Raw genomic sequence first — 19,440 nt, forward strand, 5'->3', positions numbered from 1 at the left:
TGTCGATAATGAAGCTATCTGATTGAATCAGCTCTTGATGTATTCGATTTTTTTTTGAACTATTAGGAGATTTTCACCTTTCAGGATTTCAGAGACATGATAATTGCGACGGAGAACATTACACAGATGTTTCAAAGGAAAAAATTTTCAGTTCATCACCATAATTCACTGCAAAAATCAAGAATTAATATTTTATTTGTCAGTAACTTATCGTATTCAAAAATTTGTCCAATCACAAAAAGAACTCGAATTTGTCTTTGGATTTGAAAAAATCGTTCATTTTTCTTCCGAACTTCAAAAGTTTCAATACTGGAGTGATACAAATCCCAATATCGCACCACTAATTTACATCTGATATCCCCAAAAACTAACTGTTTGAACAGAAATTTCGAATAATTATATTATAGGATCATCTGGAAGCAAACCTGAATTTTGGAGTTGATTCAAATTTCTGAATAATTCAGTTATGATATGCATTGACAACACAATCCTGCATTTCTCAAAGGGGTAGTTTTTCAAAACGAGCTCCGCCTTATTGCGTGGTACTAGTGCCACAGTTACTCGATAAAAACTTTCTGGGTCGATGGAAAAAAGGAGAGGTTTTCCAGAATGGCCATCCAGAACCCAAGATTTGACTCCACTTTTTTCTGTGGGGATGGTTGAAATCAAACGTTTTCGAGACGCAGTCCACTACTGTAGATAAAATTGATGGCAAGAATTTACCAGGGGTTGGAGACTATCAACACTTGATATCCTTCAAATTGAAGACAATCTTCCATGTTATTTCTGACTTTGCTCATCGTTTTAATGTCAAAAATATTAAAGGGTTGGTACAGAATTGGAAGAACTTTCAAATCAGGTGTCACTCTATCATAATATCTAGTGGTGATTTTTTGTAGGTGGGTTTGTATCGGAAGAGGGTGAATAACAAGGGGTTGATTTTCAGAAAGGAATGTGTCCCTGCAAACTGAAGTTTTTTTAGAGTATCAATAATGAACGACTTTTTCAGTGTAGGTTTCAACTGCCACGCACAGTATATTTCAATGAAAATCTGGAGAACATATGGCTCGAGGTATCAGTAACTAAGTCAGATTCAATGCTAAGGGAATATAATGGAACTGAACTCAATGTCAGGACACACAATTCCAATAACTGCGTCGATCAATTTGTTAGGTGTCAAATAATTACTTTAGTACAATCATATTATTGGAATATCAGAGGCAGCTCCCCATTTATTTCGAACAGCAAATTTCAAGGGTTCATGAAGCTGAAAATGAACCTCTTTTGGAGTATTGAGCTACATTCTATCCTGACAAGAAACATTCTGACTGACTAAGTCCGCTATTTACTAAGAGTGGTGTGTATCAGAAGAATGCGGCAAATTACAGCTAGTTTTCGCTTCGAATGAACATTTTATGATGGTTTTCACAAATGAATGTAATTTACAGAGGTTCGAATGAAACACAAATCTTCACCCAAGCATAGGCACTGCTCTCGAAACATTCTGAGGATTTTTTATAGTGCGTGTTCTTCTGCAAGAAAACTACCCGATTGTACAAAAATTTCAGGAGGATTCATAAAATTAATGTGAAGGGTCTTTTCGAATGGAAAAGTTTGCTATCACAATCGCAACCAGAGATCAGTTGTCAGATGTTCCGCCAGTCCGAACGAAATTAATTTCCATTGTCAACGTACTACTGAAAAGTTTCAACCGCTGAAATTTTACCGTTTGAATATAAAAAGACAACGAGAAAAAATAACATCGCTGAACTGAAAAATGTATATTTCAACGATAAAAGAGGAAATGAAAAGAAATCTCCCTTTCACAGAAAAAGGGCAAAATGGAAATATTTCTGGCAAGTTATGAGATCGTGAGTTTCTGTCCACTCAATGAATTCATCTGAAATCATAACGAGAAATAAGAAATATCAAGACGCTCAACAAACATAACAACAATTACGTTATCTCTGTGTTGTCGAATGAATTCTTGATATCGTTTGAAGTTTCATACTCTTTCATTAATATTGATGCAAGACTACACGTTAGGACGGCAGAACAATACACATGCATCATAAATTAAGTACGAGATACAACACATTCTTTTATATAAAAAAAAATTACAAAAATGGTTCCTGACAATCATCGACAGCTCTTGTTTGCTTACACTTAAGGCATCGAAAAGAGATAGCTATACAAACAACAGTCATCGGCAATTCTTTAGATGTTGAAACCAATTCATGACGTATTATCACTGTTTATACTGAACTATAGGCATCTCATAATTCACCGTGAGTACATTTCATATCGTGATTATAAATTTTGACATCTACTTGGAAATGCATATGATTGAAGTTCGGAATACTGAAACACCAGATATCGGAGGTAAACAATTAAATATAAAAAATAAATTTTCATTTCAAGGTTGGGTTGTTGTTGAAGAGGTAGCGAAATCATTTTAAATTGATTACTAATGTGTACTTTTTCATTGTTCCAAGTGTAGTAAACTTCTGCAGCTGATAAAATTGAACACGAATCAATTTATTCTTGGGAAGTCCCAGAAATCACAACTGAAGTTTGTTCATTCATTCAAATATTACTGGAGTATTTTTCCCAACACCAAACCGTTATTTTACCACCTCGACACGTGTTTTGATCACCAAGTGATCATCTTCAAGAGGAAGATCAGTTTGATATCACTCTTGATCAATTTGATCTTCCTCGTGAGGATGATCACTTGATGGTCAAAACACGTGTCGAGGTGTTAAAATAATGGTTTGGTGTTGGGAAAAAAACTCCAGTAATAATCAATACTACACTAAAGGATCCAAACAGTGCATCACAAGTACATTCATTCGAAATCAAAATCTGTTATCACTAGAGTTATTAGGACATTGAGGTTAAATAAGTTTACTAGGAAATTCTGTAGAATGAGGGTTTATCAGCTGAAAACCAGAGCCCAATCACAACGTATTTGTGATTCAACAGCAGACAGCACTGTTTCGACCCGCCATAGGTTCCATCAGTGTAGCTAGGCTGAAACACAAATGCGTTGCGGAGAGAGAGGATGAATCTCGTTGGCAGTAGATGTTGATTCACATGTCTTTTTGATGAGTTGAAATAATTTTGTGAAATGATATTTAAAAACATTAAAAATTAGTTTTTACCCAAGCACTGTTAGAGTAATGGGTCATTATCTAGGTGAAAGGAGACGTGATTAAAATTATTGGTATGCAAAGCACAGATAAAGCACAATTTAGTTAGTATGAAAACGATTGATAAAGCTTCAGTATAGAGAAACACGTGTTCCAGTTTTGTGAACTGTCTAGTGGTAATTTCACAATGAAGTGTTATTTGAAAAAGTTAAGAACTCTCATCAAGAATTGGCCAATTGCATCACATATTTTTGTAGAACAACAATTAGCACCTTGATCACGGGAATTGTTGTATGATGTCACAATTATTGATATGTTTTGTTCTCATTTTCAGCTCCCGAACAGAGTGAAACAAGTTCATTCTGAAAAAATTTTGATAGCAGATGAACCTCATTCTAGATGGACAATATTTATTGAAATATCTAGTTTGAAAACTTGAAATGTAGATGTTTTGTCAATCATAGAACCAGTTTATGTGAAATTAAGGAATGCAGTTCAAGTGGCTTGAAGTTGAATTGAAAACTATCCAAAATTTCTTGAGAAGAATAGATTATATTCTGGGAAAGAAAGTTTTTGGCTTTCTACTTCTCCATCTTGATAAAAAAAAGGATGAGGGAGTCTTCCAAAGAAAGGAAGGAAGTAACTCCATACATGGATGTGTAGATCATGCAAAGAAGTAATTTTCAGACACAAACTGAAAGAAAGTCCTCCTGAAACAGCTACTTTCATATAAACATTGAATTATAGGAAAGAAAAAATTTTTTCGAAACAAATACTTCAAATCAAATCGAAATATACTTTATTGTCCAAGAATAACAATTCTCATGACAAAGCATACAGTCACCATGATAACATCACAAATATACAGTTAGCAAGGAGATCATAAATACACATAAATTCACACTTACAATAAGCGGACATAATTACATATACAAAAGCAACAAGATTTACACCACTGAGCCAAATAACATTGAACAACAAAACTACGATGTGCCAATTAAATGAATAAAGTAACATGCCGGAAAAACAAACATTTTGTACATGAAATTACAAGGACTACCTGTAAATATATAAAGAATTAGGCATACGTTATATGACCGCCGCCAAAGATAGAGATCTCAGCAAAAAGAATCCTGAAAGTATTCTTCCAGGGTATAGTAGGCCCTCCCACTTTCTATATGAACACTGAATTATACAGAAGATAGTTCTCTCTATTCAGTTTGTATTTCAAACATTCGTTGTGAAATAAAATCAGATATCATTCACATGAGTTCTACTTTAAATGAATGGTAACAAATTGCACTTACATAGAATACTGCCATTCTCACTGGTATACACCGATGTTTCGCCTTAAGACACTTGCCCTAAGGCTCTTCAGTACCAAATTGGATAGCATTATGGAAAATACTCACACTTCATTCATGAATTACGATTTTTCAAAAGTTACTTCTTTGCATGATCTACACATCCATGTATGGAGTTACTTCCTTCCTTTCTTTGGAAGACTCTCTCATCCTTTTTTTTTTGTATCAAGATGGAGTAGTAGAAAGCCAAAAACTTTCTTTCCCAAAAATTAATCACTCCTAAAAAATATAACCCCTTCAATTCAGATTATATTCTATAATTGAACAGTTGATGAGATAAGATTTGCAGTTTATGGCAGAAATTTCAGGTAATTGAAAAAACCATCACTTTCTGATGATACTGATAAAACATTCTATAATATTCAACGAATACCATTTTTTGTGGAAGAAAATCAGTTTTTTATCGATCTTTTTTAAGTATTTGTTACCTTCCACAATCTGAAAAATATAAAAATTATAATGAAAAACTTTATACAAGTGTAGAAGGGCAAACTTTTCAGTTCATCCCGATAAGTTAATGCGTAAAATCAAAGTATTCTTCACAAAGAAAAATGTTCTGTTTATCAGTAACTTGTCGTATTTAACAATTTTGCCTATAAAAAAATTGCTAAGAAATAAAACAATACTTATCTTTACATTTCGGAAGCCAAAATCTACCTCCCAGAAATGAACAAAAAATTCTTATCTCAGAAATAGGCATTATTTACATTACATTTCATTCACAATTGCTTTTCAACAAATCAATATCAAACTTCCAACAGGAGTGTGCGTGTTTTTTAATTGCAGCAGATTAAATTTTTGGTTGTCTTTCCGTGCATTGCCATTAAGTTATGCTAATTTCAGCTTAGAACAAATGGCAGCTAACATCTTCTGACCTAGAATCAATCGTCAATATAAAATATTTGTAAAAGCGAATACAATCAATGTCGTCTGGGTCAGATAACGTCAGACGCCAGACGGAATTATTCCTACAAGCGTTACTCCAACTGCCCATAACTTTCTCATTTGAAAAATCGAAATTCCTCAATTATATGAAAACTTTCAATCGGGATGAGATTTCGCAATATTCTGATACTGACTTCAACTGTTCGATATCCGTGAATGACCTGAAATTATATTGTGAGATCAATGACATCGAGAACTGTCTTCAACTCTCCCCCTCAATATGAAACGTGTTGAGCAATGGTGTTTTCGCGTGTTTAAACGCGAGTAAATGTAATGTCACTAAAAAATCGTCCATTTTCATATCAATATTCAATAAACGATATTCCACTTCAACGGCCTGTCACATCTAGGTGTTATCTTCGACACAAAACTTTCCTTCGTACCACACATTGAATCAATCCACTGTGTCTGCTGCAAACAGAATGAATGGAACGAATCTCCAGAGATTTCTCGGATCCATCTACATCGAAAACCTCATACTATGAAGAAAAGGTAATTAAAACTTTCTATATTTTTTACAACATTTTTTTGTAACTAACGTTCAATGTGTCAGTTTGAAAATGTCCTTATAGGACGAAACTGCAGTAACTTTAGTGACAAATAAAAGTGGTAAAAAACATGGAAAGTTTCATTTCTCTTTCCTTCATTATGATTTCCTACCACGTAGTAACGGCTACATCCATCAACTCATCATACTATGCTTTCGTCAGATCAAAATTAGAATATGCTTCCATAATCTGGAATCTATCTCATCAGTTGTATACAGAGAAAGTTGAATCAGTTCAACGTCGTTTCCTAAAACTTCTCTCCTATAGATCAGACAATATCTATCCACCAATTGGATTTCCCCATGATGCATTGTTAGCTAGATATGCTATGGAATAGCTTGAGTTGGCGTCGTGATTGTCACTCCATGATTTTTCTTTTCAAACTGATCAATAATTCAATTATTGACCTACATATTCTGCAAAAACTTAATTTCAATGTATCTAGACCAAACTCTAGAGTGGTTGATCTTTTTTATATATTCTGCACCTCTGCATAACATGTGTGTCAAATGCAATTCAGCAAGTTGTCAGCTCGACATTTTTTACTGTTCCGCCTCTGAGATTAGGTCCTTTCACTTCAGCTGATTCTATATGTATTGTTTTTACCTTATAATCTATTGTAATTGTATTGTATTGTGATTTGACTTATATTCCTGTTCTGTAGTTGGTTGTGTAAATGAATGAATCACATAAAATTAATCCATTCGTAGCTGGTTGGTGGGGTAAATGGTAGAAAATATTCGAATGATGAAAAGAGTTGCTGTAGAGAAAATTGGCCAAGAAAAATATGGATTATGAGGATAATGAGATATTGTTGTGTGATTGTGAAGTGGTACTAATCTCAAGACCACAAATATATTGGCATATATTTCGAAAAATCCGGGAGATATAGACCCCGTTACCCGCCAGAATATAAACCGCACTGTTTTTTAGTAGGATTTCCAAGAAAGTACAGGTTTTAGATCAAAAAGCGTTTCTCGGTGGGGAAGAGGTGTTATGTGTTTTTGTAGCTCCATATCTTGATAGAGAATTTTATACTCTATATTCGTACATTGATGCTGTTGATCTTTTTCCAAATTTAAATTTTTCTCAATCTATTCTCGGCTTATTACTATATTATGTCGTTGAGCAATTTTCGAGTAATTTGTCTCTACGAATTCAAATTGAACCAGAACGCTACCGGAGGTTTCCACCTCAAAGATGAGTGGTTGACCTACAGTTCAACCAAGACGAGAATTTGAGAACCCTGGTGAAGACTGACTCATCACAAATGGTGTGTGGGATGGTGGAAGAACTGGGCGTCAACTCCCGTTCGGTGTTTGATGGTTTGAAACATATTGGAAAGGTCAAGTATGTTTCGAAGTCTGTTCTTCTTTGATTTTGCGCAACCAAAATAATCCTTTTTTCACATGCTTTATATTAGCTTCACCTGTATGTATGTAGGTTTGTTTGTTTGTAACTCTCAAGCTCGGGATCTGTATTTGACAAAATTATCGATATTATTGCTTGATCTATTCGCGGGCAGATAGCGCTGTACATAACCTCCTTGATATAATTCGAACTCACTTTACATGTATTTCTTCACTTGAAAAAAATATTTTTTCATTAACACGCGCGCCTGCTGCCTTATTTGTAACCCTCCTTTGCGCGCCTACTGCCTTGGGCTGAGTAGCTGATTTTCAGACTCCCTCTCCGGAATCGGAAAATATCAATGGTCATTTTTCTAAACAATACACGGCTGATTCATCCCAAAGTTTAGATAAAATAAATATAGTTCAAAAAGACTAATAACACGCTTTTATAGCATACGAAACTGAAAAATGAAAAATAAATATAGTTTAAACAACAAAAAAACGCGCTTTTAAAGACCATCGAACTGAAAAGTTAAAAAAAAAAATTTGAATAAGCTCAAAACAATAACGAAAAAAATACTAATATTATTGTGAAAAAAAGTGTGGACGCTTTGTCCCATATTTTTTGTATATCAAGAGCCCGTCGAATTTTTCACAATAATACTAGTATTTTTCGTTCGTTATTGTTTTAAGCTTATTAAAAAAAATAACTTTTTAATTCGATGTTCTTTTAAAGGATGTTTTTTATTTTTTTTAATTATGTTTATTGGATAAGATCATCACTTGTGATGAAAAGTGGATTCTTTACAACAGGAGATATTTATGACAGTGGTTGGACACCGATAAGTTACCCAGGCACTTCCCAAAGACGAAAACTCATTAAAAAAAGACCATGGTTACTATAAGGTGGTCATAGGCTGGTGTTATTCACTGTAACTTTCTGCAATCGTTCCAAATCATTACAGCACATTTCTATTACCACCGGTCAACAGAAGAGATCAAATTCTTCTCAACGACAACATCCGTACGTTCATTTCACATATCATCGTCCGAAATCAAACGAATTGAGCGAAGTTTTGCCACAACCAGTATACTCCCGAGATATCTCGCCACCAACTATGATACCATCTTTACAAGCACTTTAATAACTTTCTCACCGGACACTTATAAAAACGAACAATCTTCACGAAGATCGAATGCAGAGATGAAAATTGAAAATTCGGGATTTGGAATTATGGACATGGATATTCAATATGGAAATATCTCCAGACTTGTAAATAAAGTAGAGAAAAATTCAATAGAAGATTCAGTTTTGAAGATTGTATTTTTTTGCGACACATAAGGAAATGTGAAAGAAAGGAACATCCTCTAAATTATGGATCATAAAAGAGAGTCAGTGATATTCGTAAAATCTGGACGACCTTATTTCACAATTCATCAATAACTCGAAGACAGTTTTGAGCCTTATATATTTTGTAACTGAAAATTGTGGTGAATCCTGAAAAACCTCATACTACTATGGAAATCCAAAGTGCAAAATTCTAGAGATATTTTTTGACACTCGAAGGAGTTTCACTGTGAGTAATAAAATCTTGAATGATTTCTCCTATTTCAGTTTGGAAAGTTTACTTACTAGGTCAAAGTTGTTTTCCTAATGAAAAAATATATACATTTAATAATTTCCGTTCGTTCTGGTTATGTAATACGGAAGGAAATTTACGGCCTGTATATTTGTTTTATATCCGGTGCACCTTCTTGTATTCTTATCTACGTATATTTGTTTCCAGGATTTCATTGTCAAATCCAAGGATTCGCCTCTGAAATTGGTTTGCCTGCACCTGATGCTTGCGTAAGTAGGTTGTTTTTATTGTTCCCGCGAATTCTTGAATGGATAAGAAGGCATGGAGTGATATTCGTCATGATATATCACTTCCGTTACCCAACCAGTTATATATCATTTCACAGATTGTAGATTACGTTCATTCGACATAAAATGAACAGCCTCCAGGTGAAAATTGATCAATATATATTTTTATGATTCGATCTAAAGAGCAATTTTTAGTTTTCATCTGAGTAGTGAAATTTATTAGTCCAGTCATTATAGTAAGTTCACCTCGGAATTCGAGATACCCAGCTGTAAGTCTGTAAATACTTGTATATTGACACCCTAAAAGTTGTCTCAAAAACTACATATGGTAGGGTGTAAGCAACTATTAAATTTCAAGGTCAAAGGTCACAAAAATCGGTTTTTTTGCGCTTTTTTTGGAAATATCTTATTTCCTATGGGTTTTTTGCTATTTGTATTCATTATCAATATTGTAGAATACAAAATTCTCTACAAATTTTGTTCAAAAAAATGTTTTATACGGTGAACCGTTTTCGAGATAGAGGGCGGAGAGCACGCGGTCACAGCATCACTTCAACTATTATATTATATTTTATCATTTTTTTCCTAACTTATCCACTTTTTATTCAGTATTAATTTATTTAACAACACTTACCTGCCCATGTAATTGCAGAATTGTTAATGAAAATATAGGAATTATATTTGAATTTTAACCTAATTAATATTCATAACTTCTTACATGATGAAAAAAAAACAAATAAATTATGAATTAATCTTTTTATCAAAAAATATCATTGAATACATTTATTTTTATTGAAAGTAAAGAAATGGACTAAAGGGTACAAAAACTACAATTTATAATTTTAATCATCTTCTTCCTCTCCATCGTCGTCTTCTGGCTGCTGGTAAATTTCAAACTGGTCTTCATTATCGTCTTCAACGACATTTGTCTCAAGTTCTTCCATGATTTCGGGGTAAAAGGTTCCATCTTCGTTAATGTCGCTCTGATATGGTAGAGCATTGAGACAAGCTTGCCCATTACATTGGCCACAAGCTAAAGAGCATTGCAAGCCCGCTTTCCTGCATCCGCATCGCGAATCACAACCACTCTTGCAGTTGCAGAAAATTGTATTTAGCAAATCTTCTGGAGCAGGTGGTAAAATTGTCATGATAGGCTCCAGAAAATCGTTTCGCATTGCCCAACCCCATACCTGGGGTTCCAAATCATGTCCTAACCAAGTTTTAACTTGATAATATACACGGTTGAAATGTTGATGAGCAGCTGCACTTGTTGGTGGAATATTTGAAAGCTGCACAGGTTTATTAAGTTTTGTAGACTTGACGTAATGCATATAACGATGATGATCGAGACTTTTCACAGATTTCGAAGCTTTATAGACTGCCAATAAGGTTTGAGTTCCACTCTCTAAAAATCTCTGGGCCGAACAATTTTCTTCCTCAAATGCTGCAGCTAGTTCATCCAAATTTGTCAGTTCCTCAAAAACTTTTAAAAATGATTTTTTTCCCTTTTTAAAAAGCGCAGAAGTTGTGTCACAGCCACTTAATGCGTGCAGAAATAAAATATGTTTTTTAGAATGAGGATAATTATCAAAACTTTTAGTCGAGTATATTTCCGTTTTTACATTACCTTTCCCAACTTTTTTAAAGAAAATTTATTGTTCGTAAGACAGTGTACGCCCATTGATAACCTCATAAATCAAACCTCACAACACACTCCATACAAAACAAACATAACTTCCCCCCACCAGAGAACATAAAACTCACAAAACAAGTCAATAAGGGAAACCGCATGGACATTTGGGAAAACTTAAACATCCATAAATTTAACATTCAAAAATCACTTATCGAGGAACAAGTACAAATCAAAACAACAAGACCTAACATTCAATATATTAAACAAAACAACATACACGCCTAGAAACAATAAACCTAGAGAAGATTTAACACAAAGAATATTACCTGATGTAATCTATATACAGGCAAGTTTAAGTAGAGCCTTGATGATAGGACGACCAGCTGTCGAAAGCACTCGCATATAATTAAATAGGGGTTATAAAGCTTCAAATCATTTTCGTTAAATATATTAATACTAAAAATCTGTTCAAAATCTGTTTTTTCCATTAACCAGCTGTCGCACCCCTACGAACTACAACTCTCAGAAGTCGAAACTTGTGCGAGCTAAGGATTAACGAGGTCTTACCTTTTAACGTGTGATTCCTATATATATATATATATATATATATATATATATATATATATATATATATATATATATATATATATATATATATATATATATATATATATATATATATATATATATATATATATATATATATATATATATATATATATATATAAGAAGGAATGTGTCCAAGTATAACATCAGAACCTGCTTTATATATGAAGCAGGTTCTGATGTTAGTGGGTGATTTGTTCACTCACTCGAATTGACTGCTGTGTTGGTCGGTGGTTCAAGCCCTAGTCTGAACGATCGATCTTCACCTGCTATCGTCCAACCCGTGTTAGGAATCACACGTTAAAAGGTAAGACCTCGTTAATCCTTAGCTCGCACAAGTTCAGACTTCTGAGGGTTGTCGTTCGTATGGGTGCGACATCTGGTTAATGGAAAAACAGATTTTAAACAGATCAGCATATCAAGTGTGCTGAAGCTGAAATCATCCACAAGTAGAAACAATGGTTTGGGAGCAAATTCAAAGAAGCCGCGTTGTCCAACAACGCATTTAGCCAAGCTAGCGTAGAAATACGCAACAAATGGAAACCTCTAATCAAGCAGCACATGACCAACTCTCGCCAAACGGTCAGCCTCCGCTAAAACCGATGAAGAGAGAGGAAAGAGGGGATAGGTAAACGCATTGGAATGATCTTTTTGATTTTCTACAGATTCTTTCAAGGATTTCAAATCACTTTATATCATGTTAGGCAATGGAAGTTCGAAATAATGGGAATGCACCACGAAACAATGTCAACCACCTTCAAACAAATACTATCTTATTTCTCATCAATATGTGTAAGTTAGTCACCTTAATGATTTCGTGAATATTACATTGTCCTTCACAAATCACTATTTGAATCAATGCCTTGAGAGTTATCACAAAATTGAAACTATCGCGTAACAAAATAAATTCGAGGGGCCTCATCACATACTGATACAACACGCTAGATGAAGAAATATTGCAAATGATGAGTTTTGTTTTACGTAGTGTTGTCTTAAACATTTATAATTATAAGCATACTTTTGTTTGAGCAAATTTTTTCATCTTTATCATCACTTACAAGCTAATGCAATATTGTGAAAAAAAGTAGGTACATAAGCTCTGCTAATCGTTCCAAGCCATGGCGGCGTGTTAGTGGTGAAGCCTTTTCCGTTTAACAAGATTTTCATCTAATTTTGGTGATCTTATTCGGAATGAACTTTCTACAAGTATTTTTTCAAATCCTCTGCAATCATACTCGTTTTCCAGCTTGAATATTGTAATCATTAAATTTCTCTACATATAACATAAACTTTCATAGCCAGGGAATAGGGAATTGAATACTGAATTCGTTTTATGTTTGTTGGATTCGGTTCATGGCAGAACTATTTCCTATTTTGTTGTTTCACATTTCACAGTTGTATCCTATGTGCTACCTGGAATACCTTTGCAATTCAATTTGTGTCTTCTAGAGCGATGTTTCTACTCGAAGAGACTTGTTCTGTAACTTGATTCCTGTTTGCGTGTAGATTATATTATTTAGTATATTCAACTGTTGACTTCACGAATGAAGCTATTCTTGAGGTCTGGAAAAAGATGACCCAAAACATTGGCGTGCCATAGATATGTGAAATGAAACGAATTAGTTCACGTTTTATTTCTCTTTCACAGAGACGACGCACATTTCTGCTCTAACATTGGTTCAGATAACGAAACAAGTGATTGGCTTTCAAAATAACAAAAAAAAAACAAAAAGTTGTCGTGAAGTAATTTCATAATTCCATTGTTTTCTACTCTTATGAGAATCTAGTTCACGATTCATATTGCATCATACAATGGCTTGGGTCAGTTTAGAAATGTATGTATTATATTTTTGCTGATAATGTTTTATGTTGTCCATTGTCGTTTATCGCCTCATTTTATTCAGTTTCCGTTGATTATTATCTGAAACGTAAAACAGCAACTAGAGTCTATAATCACGTGGCGAAAAACATGAAAAGCAAGCGTTCTATTGTTTGAAAGGTATTTGAATTTGTACAGACTGCATATAATTTGTTTATCGCAAGTTGTACTTCATTTCATATATTCTGGCAACTTGTTATGTTTTTGTGGTGAATAGAAACGTTTTTTTGTATTGAATTTTTTCATCCCGAACAAAGAACAGGGGTTGAAAATGGAACAAGAATTTGACAATCATTAGCCTGAAGAAAAATGACCAACAATATTCAAAGAGGTGTATCCATTTCACACCCCATTTGCTGAGATTTAATAATAATAATAATAATAATAATACGTCTTTATTCACCATAAAAATACAAATGGAATAGACAAAAATAAAATAGAACAAAATACAGGAACAATAACAAAAACAAAGAAAAAAAACTTCCAGTATATGGTGAATAGGCGGAGTATCAGCCAAGGCTGTTTTTCAACTCAACCTGGGAGAAACTATAGATAAATAATATGAACACAAGTCGAGTTAACAATATCAAAAAAATTTAGTTATTGCTTTACTTTAGAAAATTCATTTTAGAAATGCCAAGGTCGGGAACGGGCAAGAGGCTAATGAGACAAATAAGTCTTCAGTCTTTTTTTAAAGTTTACGATGGTGTATGATCGAAATTCGCAGGGTAGTTGATTGTAATATTTGGGTGCATTATACGAGAAGCAGCGGGTGAAGATGGAAGATTTGTGTTCGGGGATGACTAGAACTGAACTGTTCCTTGTAGTAAAGCTGTTAATCGTGGAGAATGTTTTAAGCTTCTTCAGTAAGTAATCAGGTTGTCGAGTTATCAAAACTTTATGTGTGTTGGTAAGAAGGTGTAGAGTTCTAATTTTCCCAACATTTAACCATACTGATTCTTGCATTGCTGGGGATATATGGTCATATTTCCGAATACCAAACGAGAAACGTAAACAGCTATTCTGAATACGCTGTAGTCGGAGAGTATCCGATTGTTTTAAAGCAGGTCCATAAATACTATCGCAATAGAAAATTTTTGAGATAATCAGAGACTCGCATAGTCTGAGTTTTAAGTTTGTGTTGAGCAAATCACGATTAGGAAAAAGCTGTCTGAGAACGTTATAAGAAGATTGGTTCAGATAGCTGACATGTTTAGTAAAGCGGAGATCCAGATCAAACCACAATCTTAAATTTTTTATCTCGTCCACGGAGGGAAGTATATCGTTTTCGATGCGAACTTGAAAGGTAGAGTTGGTAAGCTCTCTGTTCTTCTTAGCTCCGAACATCATTATTGCGGATTTGTCTGAATTGAGCTTGAGCTTATGGGCAGTAGAAATGTCAAAGATGGCTTGGAGATCGTTATTAATATGCGACAGAGCAGATGTAGACTCGCCTGGCGAAAAAGAGAAATATAACTGCGTGTCGTCTGCATAGTGATGTATACTGCATTTTTTCACGAACAGATAAAAGTCTGTTAAAAAAAAAATCTGTTTTTCCGTTAACCAGCTGTCGCACCCCTACGAACGACAACCCTCAGAAGTCGAAACTTGTGCGAGCTTAGGATTAACGAGGTCTTACCTTTTAACGTGTGATTCCTAACACGGGTTGGACGGTAGCAAGTGAAGATCGATCGTTCAGACTAGGGCTTGAACCACCGACCAACACGGCAGTCAATTCGAGTGAGTGAACAAAGCACCCACGCCGAACCGCTTGGCTACCGACTGACCACAAATATACAAGCTGAAAAGCAAGGGCCCAAGGATAGATCCTTGTGGCACTCCCTTCAATACCGGTAGAGCATCTGAAATAACCTCATCCACAACAACTCTTTGAGTACGATTCTTCAGATAGTTTTCTAAGAGAGACACTGCTTTTCGAGAAAAACCGAAGTAGACAAGTTTGTCACACAATATCACATGATCTAGAGTGTCAAATGCCTTGCTGTAATCTAGGAGTATTGAACAGGTCAAATTTTGTTCATCTGCAGCTTGAAAAATATCGTCAGTAATTGACCGAAGAGCCGTGGTGGTACTATGCTGAGGTCTGAATCCTAATTGTACAGATGTTATAATATGATTTTCATTGACGTACTCAGTAATCTGATTTTTCAGGATCGATTCCACTACTTTAGAGAGATACGGTAGAATTGTAATTGGTCTTAGGTCAGAAAGGACAGTAGGTGAGTTACACTTAGCCAGAGGGATAACCAATCCATCCTTCCAACATTTTGGAAATTGGCAACTGGTAATGATAAAGTTTATCATTCACTTCACTTAAAATATCCTCTCTGATAATACTCGATGCTGTCAATTTCATTTTGGTGAAGTGGCCATCGAAAGATATCCCTCGAATACTTTCACCATCAACGATGGTGTTCCCCAGAGATCCATATTGTCTCCAACCCACCTTTTATTGTATATAAACGAGTTATTGGAGAAATCCGAGAATCCAATATGCAGTGCATTTCATTTAAAAGGAGCCAGCCTGAATAACTTTCGGTACAATGATTTGCAGGAAAAATAAAAAAACACTTCAACCATAGTATACAGAGGGACACGTTGACATATTCACATTTGAACATGTCACCAATTTTTTTAAAATGGATCACTCTATATTGTTTCGAATTATCAGATGCTCTATGATGGGCAGATTTTAACAAAATATAAAACATATGGTCTGAAGCTTATGGTCCGGGGGATACAAATTATTTGAGTTGAAAACGACCCACACTGAATAACTTTTCGAACAATGATTTTCAGGAAAAAAAAACCTCTGCAATAGTATACAGGAGGACACATTTTGACATATTGACATTTGATCTAACTTTCCCTATCGCGCCCCCACAGCATGTCACACTTTTTTTTCAAATGAATCAATTGTTTTGCATTATCAGATATTCCATGTTGAACAGATTTCAACAAAGTAGAATATATTATGGTTTCAAGCTCATAGTTTCCTATATTGGTGAAACTAAGAGACCATTGAATGTTCGCATTGCCGAGCACAAGAAACACACACAGCGAGGGGAAATCAGCAAATCAGGAATAGCAGACCATGTTTGGACCCATCAACACAACATCGAGTGGTCCCAAGCTGAGATCTTGCACAAAGAGGAACATTGGTTTAGGAGAAAATTCAAGGAAGCCGCATACATGTTGTCCAACAACTTATTCAGCCAAGCCAGCGTAGAAATACGCAACATATGGGAACCCATCATCAAGCGAAAAATGGGCAACTCCCGCCAAACGGTCATCTCCCACGGAACCAGTGAAGCGGAAAATGGAAAGCGGGGATGAGTGAAAGTAGACGAACGACCTATAAATAGTCATGTCTCGCAGTCCAGTCATCACCCGAAGACGATTGTAGATACTAACAATCGAAACGTCGTGAACTAACGTGACTTGGAATCTCTCCACTTTTCATTTTTATTTTCTTTTTTCATTTCTTTATTTTTATTTATTCAATTGTTCTATTTTCACTTGTATTTTATTTCACTATTATTTCCTTTCAGGTTTATTTTGGTTAATATAATTGTTATTTTCAGCTATTCATTTTCAATTCTTCTTTTTTAGTTGTTTCAGGGATTTCATATTATTTTAAATAGTAGACAATGGAAGTCCGAACTAGTGAAATTCAGAAAAGAGGTATCCGCCTGATTCGAGAAGCGAACATCACTTGCAACCTTGATAGTCTGGAACATCAACAAAAGGTTGGAAAATTGTCTCTCTTCTATAGATACTTTCACGGGAAGTGTTCAAGTGACTTGGCACATTTGTTTCCACCAAGAGCGATACATATCAGAAATACGGACGCTTCGTGGCTGCTCATCGCTTTGAGGTTCAACTCGGTACACCTTGAACTTATCTGTTCGAGAACTCTTTCATTTGGAGAACGGCGTTTATGTGTAATAAACTTCCTGAAAAAGTTTTTCCAAATGGATTCAATCTCAAGCGATTCAAATCCAATGTGAATCACTACTTTCGCAGAAACCTTGTGTCTTGTCCTCAAAACAAGAAAAAAATATATAATTTAGTTCATTGCGAAATACATTTTTTATTTCCCTTTTCGAGACATCTGAGAAAAAAACGGTACTTACATCAGTTTACTATTACTTACTAACACGAGGTTTGAAGAGAAAATAACAAAATCGCAATACTGATGACTTCTTCAGAAACTCAATTTCACATATCTATTTTAACTGGAACGTGACAATTTTTGACTTGTTGTATGGATGTCTGTACGAACCTTATCATTGTGACAGAGCAGATATATAATAATAATAATAATAATAATAATAATAATAGCTTTATTGTGCATAAATTACACACAGAAGGTAGGGGTTAGCCTATGGCTATCTTCCACCCCTCCTGCTAAGTAATACAAATAACATTGATAAGCAATAAGGTAATTACCTAATATAATTCAATTTTCTTCAGCGGCAAAATTGAAAGAAAGAATATGATAAAGGAAAACACTACACTACAATACATTACTCCATGATGGTCAACAAAGTTGATTTCAAATGATGTTTCACTTCATATAAAGATGAATTCAGGAGAGGAATTATCCTGTTCAAAAATAACGGTGCCAGATAGGAAATGCATCCTTCGTATTTAGATGTGACATGGTTTGGAATGTTGAAATTATTGAACCTGGTATTGATGCTACGGATATTAGAACGACGTACTATAAGCTCTAATAAATATAGGGGTATTTTGTTTTTGATGAGTTTAAAAAGAAATATTGTGATCAGATATTCCATTCTACACTTTATGTTTAATTCTCTCAATCCTATCAGAAAAGGAGTAATGTGCTCTCTATAAGGTACACAGCAACAAGAATTTTGAATGCGTTGCAACTTTTGTCGATTATATTCCGGTAGAAAATGATAATACACTGGAACGCAGTATTCTATATGTGGATATATGTCTTCCTCTTTCAAAGATGAGCAGGAAGAAGTTGAAAACTGATGTTTATATCCGGAATTTCTAAACTACACCTAGAAATTGGAAGCTCTGTTTCTCAGCGGAATATCAATACTTTTTCAAACAGTTTAATTCAGTTTACCCTGTTTGTTCGTTTGTATCAAATGTAGTAATAGAAGTTTGACCCCTTCATGTGGACAGATTGTTTCAATATTTTGTGCACACATTGAATTCTGATGACAATACAATTAAATAAATTATGTATCATAGTAAATCCAAGATGGCCGCAGCTACCGAATGGCGTATACCCCAATATGGGTATCAAATGACAAGGCTTGACTAGTTCTATAGTAGTACACTATGACAAAGATGCATATCCAATATAATCTATGCAAAGAACTTTGTCAACTCAGGTACAATCATGGATCTCGGACCCAACAAGATTTGGTATCGTGTCGAGGACTTAGTGGCATTGGGGTGGCTAAAAATGATACGTCGTTAGATATACACCACCCAAGTTAAGGTAAAACGTTAAAACGTGTCGAGAACTGTGTGGCATTACGGCGGATAAAAATTAGGAACTAAAAACTTGAAAATAGAAAGTGAAAAAAATTGTTATTGAAACGGTTTTATAAAAAAAAAGATGATAATAATGATGTAGATGATGTAATGAAAACAAAAAATAATTCGGAAGGTCCTAGGTAACAGTCATCACACGACCCTCCTCGGCAATCTACAGTATTGATCACATAAAAAAATAATAAAATCCTTGAGCGTATTATTTAATCTGATCATCTGATCAATATCGAAGCGTTTCTGTGCAATATGTCGTAACGTTTCGAAGTTTGGGGCATAAACTGGACTAGGAAAGGTGATATTCGTGTAGTTTAATGTCCATAATTGAAAGTAGTTGTTTCGGATGAAGTTTTTCTTTTTATCTTTTCATCTGAAACTATGTGGAGAGTTCTCATTTGTGTATTTGAAGTTTTCATCTTTCCTTCGGTAATGTATCCATGTCATTTTGTTGGAAAAGTAGAGTACCAAAAATGTTTGTTTCCCATATTCGACCCTAAGGGTGCATCGAGGAGATGGCTGTTGCATCTCCTCG

The 19,440-nt window shown here is 34.7% G+C and overlaps 1 protein-coding gene across 1 annotated transcript in view; it reads left to right on the forward strand.

The window, feature by feature from the left end:
* The window catches only part of LOC111507286 (uncharacterized), a 495,004-nt gene that overhangs the window by 98,969 nt on the left and 376,595 nt on the right, over positions 1-19,440 (forward strand). Inside the window, exon 2 of the mRNA XM_074180055.1 lies at positions 9,149-9,210. The gene's annotated coding sequence lies outside the window, so the exon portion shown is untranslated. The remainder of the gene's footprint in view (positions 1-9,148; positions 9,211-19,440) is intronic.

Source organism: Leptinotarsa decemlineata, unplaced genomic scaffold (genome assembly GCF_025532065.1).
Source record: "Leptinotarsa decemlineata unplaced genomic scaffold, Ldec_3_MD MMD2_tig00026282_RagTag_RagTag, whole genome shotgun sequence".
Classification (NCBI taxonomy): Eukaryota; Metazoa; Arthropoda; class Insecta; order Coleoptera; family Chrysomelidae; genus Leptinotarsa; species Leptinotarsa decemlineata.